Source organism: Microtus ochrogaster, chromosome 1 (genome assembly GCF_000317375.1).
Source record: "Microtus ochrogaster isolate Prairie Vole_2 chromosome 1, MicOch1.0, whole genome shotgun sequence".
Lineage (NCBI taxonomy): Eukaryota > Metazoa > Chordata > Mammalia > Rodentia > Cricetidae > Microtus > Microtus ochrogaster.
The window spans coordinates 6,174,801-6,180,692 of NC_022009.1; positions in this window are offsets into that span (position 1 = coordinate 6,174,801).

The following is a 5,892-nucleotide window of genomic DNA, read 5'->3' on the forward strand; positions in this document are numbered from 1 at the left end:
ATTTATTTATTTATTTAATGTTCTTCCATGAAGTTACTCATAATTAACAACTTGATGTGCTTCCGTATATATTTTTCAAAATGCTCATGTTCACATAGATACACATTTCGCCTTTTTTGATTTCTTTATGGGATATATTGTATGAGGCCTCTATACGAGTTGCAAGATGAAACATGAACTTTGTCATAGTTAGTCCTACAGTCATTCTAAATCATGTTTAGTATAATGTCTTGTAATGAAGAAGCAAAAGAGCTAACACTACCTCTTTCCAACTCTTCAGGATTCTTATACATTACAAGGGTCATTGAGAAGATACTGCATTCTTACAGAGAATCAGAGCAAATGGATACACCATCAAAGCCTGAAAGAAACAGATGGAGTGGTTTTATTACTGCAATATTTAGATATGATATTTACATACAAAGGAGAAAGATAAGCTTTAAAAATAGGCATTTTTTGAAATTTTGACCACATGATGAATCCAGTTTTATCTGTGTCAGGACATGTTATTTGAGAAAATCAGAAGATTGCATTGCTGATAGATTGTTTAGAGTCCATATTGCTGATTATATTTACATTAACTAATAGAAACTATCCAAAATAGTTGATTGTTCCTGCACCAATATGCTTTAGGGTTGCATCAATTTTCCCTTTTGTGTGTCATTACTTAGTCTCCATAGATATAATATTTCAAGAAATGAACGAACATTATCTCTCAGTATTCTTTAAACAAATGCACATACACACATCTATAAATAATAGATAATGTCTTAAAACCTTTGCCTTGTAAATAGTACTAGTCTCTTACAGTGTTTGTTTTCTTACTTTAGGCAATGTTTCTTAGAATAGTATTATTTACACAGTAGCCAAATTTTAAAATGCATATGTGATTTCCATATTCTAGTGTGCATATACACAGATGTGTTTTAATTTAAATCCTTTTAATACCAGGACACATATTTATTCAAAGATCTTGACATTACGTTTATAATTTGAATAAATATTTATATTTACGGGGCACATGTGAAAAATTTCTTCCAGGTTAAATATCTAAAATAGACTTGTTGGCTCACAGGGTATGTAAATATTCATTTTACTATACATTCAAATTGCATTCCTAAGGAGTTATCTAACTTTAGTTTACTGGCTCATAATACAAAAGTACCATTCCTCCAAATGTTGCCAGTATATTGTATTCTGAACCTTAAATTATTGCCAATTAAGGCAAAAAATGCATTAATTACCTTCTCTTTATGACTGTTCTGGCAATAGATAGTTGATGTATAGTCTGTTAAAAATATTTTTGTATTTTTCTTGGTACAGTTAATCTCACTACCCATTGGCTACCAGACCATGAGGGCAAAAGGGACAGAAATTCTAGGTAGGCCCTTGTCCAGCCACTAAGTATGGGGGTAATAGCCTTCTGGGGATAGATTCAGTGAAGCAGCTCAATTTTCTTCCAGAGTATAGGGTATATATAGGATTTGGAACCATAGCTGAGTTGGCATTAAGTGCCCTCCTCCTATCATATAGGTGGATTGATAGCAGCATAGCCTTACCAAAACAGCTAGAACATGTCATATGATTATTATATGGGCAGCAGGGGAAGATCATTTGCAGGGAGCTGTGTCAAGAGCTACATCAGAGATAAGTCAGCCATCCAGGCCTAGAAACATTCTTCTAATATGGTCAGATAGAGAGCAGGAAGCCCTACCCAGGTGGTGGGGAAGTCTCCCATGCTACAGAGATACAAGAGAGTAGTCAGTACATGACAGACTTCAACCTCTGGCCAGCAGGGCCTCCCAGCATCTTGCATTTTTTCAGTTTTTTAGAATTTTGTTATATTATTTTTAATTTATTTTTTTTAAAACTATTTTTTTCATTTTACATGCCAAATCCATTTCCAGCTTCCTCTCCTCCTCCTGCTTTCTCCACCTTCCCCTCCTCCCACTCTGCATCTCACCCCCCAATCCACTCCTCAGAGAGGGTACGACATCCCAAGAAGAGTCAGACAAGTCTAGTACATTGCCTCCCCCCTATAGCTACACTAAGCAAGGCATCCTTCCAGAGAGTATGGGTTCCAAAAAGCCAGAGCAAGCAGGAGGGATAAATCCTAGTCTCACTGCCAGTGGCCCCATAGACTGACCCAGCCATAAAACTGTCACCAACATCCAGAGGGCCTAGCTTAGTCCTATGCTGATTCCTTTGTTGTCAGGCCAAAGTTTGAAGGCTTCCATTAGCTCAGGTAAACTGTTTCAGTGGGTATCTCCAGTTTAAATCATATTCACCATACTTTCCAAACTCCTTTTTAATCCATAATCCTATTCCTCCCATCTCATTTTGTGTCCTTTTTATTTTTTCATTGTTTAGTCCATCAAGTACAATTTATGATGTCCATTGTCCATATAATCGTGGATGATGGACTTCAATGGAGCATCAACCAGGGTATATGATCCTAAGGAAAACTTAATCTTCTCCCAATAGCTATCAGTTATCTATAGCTCCTTGGCCAGGAGCAGGATGATATGTCCATCTCCTCTCTCCACATTACAATTTTGTTTAGCTCGACCTTATGAAGTTTTTATGTATGCTGTTACAACAACTGTAAGTTCATGAATACAACTACCCTGCTGTGTCCAACAAAAATTTTGTCCTTGACATCATCCAGTGCTTCTGACTTTTACAAAACAGGTATCAAGTAAGAATTATAGTTACAATATTTATACTTACTTTATCTTTTATCATAACTAACAAAAACTATAACTATCTATTCTTCAACTCCATCAAAGACCCAGAAGGATATAATATTATCTAAGTAAAAAGGAAGTACACCTTTAGACAAGTTTAGCAGTCATTTCTTTGTGAGTCCCTCAGGTCCAGCTCAAATAGCATAACATCAATATATTTATATTTCTTCTTTTTGCACAATATTTTCTATTTTGCCTTGTTTCAAAGCTATGTGAAAACATCCTCATGAAAGAAATAATCCAGCCGGGCAGTGGTGGCGCACACCTTTAATCCCAGCACTCGGGAGGCAGAGGCAGGTGGATCTCTGTGAGTTCGAGACCAGCCTGGTCTACAAGAGCTAGTTCCAGGACAGGCTGCAAAACCACAGAGAAACCTGTCTCGAAAAACCAAAAAAAGAAAAAATAATAATAATAAAATAAAATAAAAATAACATCAAACAGTCCAGGTAAGAGCAGTTTCTTGCTCAAATGGCTAACCAATACCAAAAGGAGCCTCTTCAGTGCCCATTGTCCTCTTGAAGTAGATTGGTACTGTCAGGCACAGATATGTCTCATTGTCATGAAACGTCCTACATTCTTTAACATTATAAATGCCATATTCTGTAGTCTTTGAAAGATTTAAAAAATGCCTATCATCTGAAATATATCTCTGTACATCTAGAAAATCTAACTAACATGCCTACAAATGGCTATTATAGATTATTATCTATTTGAAGTGGGATTACCCTTTATATGATGTTGATTGTCATTAATGAATAAATAAACTGGCTTGGCCTGATAGGGTAGAACATAACTAGGTGGGAAATACTAAACTGAAGACTGAGAGGAAGAAGGTGGAGTCAGGGAGAAGCAATGTAGTCCCACCATAGCCAGATGGAACTTTGCTGGTACGCCACTGCCACATGACAATACACAGATTAATATAGATGGATTAAACTAAGACGTAAGAGTTAGTCAATAAGAAGCTAGAACTAATGGTCCAAGCAGTGATTTAATTAATATGTTTCTGTGTGAATAATTTGGTGCTAACCAGCCAGGAACTAACCAGTGGCCTCATCCAACATCTATTAACCTATATTTCTTAATTATACATTACATTTTTAAATGAACTGCACAAACTTAATACCTTATAGGCAAGACTTATCCTGTTCCTGTTTTTTACCTTAAGATTTTAATTTCAAATTGAATTTATTTCCATGTTATTCCCTTGTAACCATGAAACTCATGATATTACAGTTCTTTTTAATAATACCTAATCTGAAGGCATCAGTCCTATAAAACTCCAAATTGGTATAGAAGATGTCAATTTCTTTTTTTTTTATTGAAAGAAAAAAAAAGAAATTCCCACCTCCTCCCAGCCTCCCATTTCCCTCCCCCTCCTCCCACTCTTCTCCTCCTCCCCCCACTCCTCTCCCCCTCCCTCTCCAGTCCAAAAAGCAGTCAGGGTTCCCTGCCCTATGGAAAGTCCAAGGTCCTCCCCCCTCCATCCAGGTCTAGGAAGGTGAACATCCATACTGGTTAGGCTCCCACAAAGCCAGAAGGTGAAGTAAGATCAAAACCCAGTGCCATTGTCTTTGGCTTCTCATCAGCCCTCATTGTCCGCCATGTTCAAAGAGTCCGGTTTTATCCCATGCTTTTTCAGTCACAGTCTAGCTGGCCTTGGTGAGCTCCCGATAGATTAGCCCCACTGTCTCAGTGGGTGGGTGCACCCCACGTAGTCCTGACTTCCTTGCTCATGTTCTCCCTCCTTCTGTTCCTCATTGGGACCTTGGGAGCTCAGTCTGATGCTCCAGTGTGAGTCTCTGTCTCTATCTCCATCCATCGCCAGATGAATGAAATTGATCATCATGTTAACAGGTTTAAACTTGTGCTCCTATAATTATATATCATATATTAAAGTCTTATTAATTATTTTTATATTTTATTTTCTTAGAAATCCTGAATATGTATAAAGTGAATTAAACTTTTTTTGTGCCTAAAGATACAGAGTTGGCCCCTATAGTTAAATCCAGGGAGAAATAATTTTAATAATTTTCACTATACACCTTAATGAAAAAAAAAGTGTAGAAATACTGTAGAGGAAATCTGAAAAACATTTAATAAAAAAAGATAGAAGATAGTATAAATTTATGCATGATCAATTTAATTTCAGATTTATAGAAGGAATTTATTTTTACAAATGTTAATCATAATCTTATGATGATTGTATATTAGATAAGATCTAGCAATGACTCATATTTAAAATTATATATATATGTGCATGCATAATTTTGAGCCATTAATTTTAAGGGGTTAGCTAAGATATTTTCTAAGGACATAAAAAGTATTGCTAAGATTATATTTAAGGTAACATTAAAAGCAGAAGCCAGAGGCATAGCTTAAGGGCAATAACACTCATCTTACAGACAAATAGGAAATGAATTCCTAACTATTGCTAATAAAAGGGAATGCAAAATTCATTGATTAATGGTTGCCATTACTGTTGGGAGAAAAAGAGCCCAGAATATTTTTAGGAAAATATTAACCTATTTCTTCTCAATTGTTGATGAAAGATCTGGGCCACAATGAGCCATGCCTCAGGACTTGCTTAGCATGCAAATTATGAAAGCAATATGTCTCTGTCTGCCAAAGACATCAATAAACTCTGCGTTTTCTTCCAAGTTTTAACACTTAATACAATATTACAGGCTTCATTACTGTTGCAAAAAATAAAGTGAGAATTTTAAAAGTATGCATGATCTGTAACATATGCATGCCTTTTGTATTTTCTTTATTGTTTTCTGTTTGTATTTGCTTATGATAAATGATAGATTAAAAACATCTACATTTGTTTTGTATAAAAGATAATTTATCTAATAATCATGAATACGTATAATATGTATAGATCTAATCTATTCCACATTTCTTCTTTTCTAATTCTACCCCATGCCCATTTCATTTAACCTCTGCCTCTCAAATTCATGTCTCTCTCTCTCCCATCCTCTCTCTCTCCCAATCTCTCTCTCTCATTCTCTCTCCCCCCTCTCTCCTCTTTTTCTCTTTCTCCCCTTCTCTCTCTCTTTAAATTTAATACGCACTCCCACCAAGTCCAATGCCTTTGTGTGCAGGCTGTGAGACCAGATACTATAGAATGGGACTTCTGAGG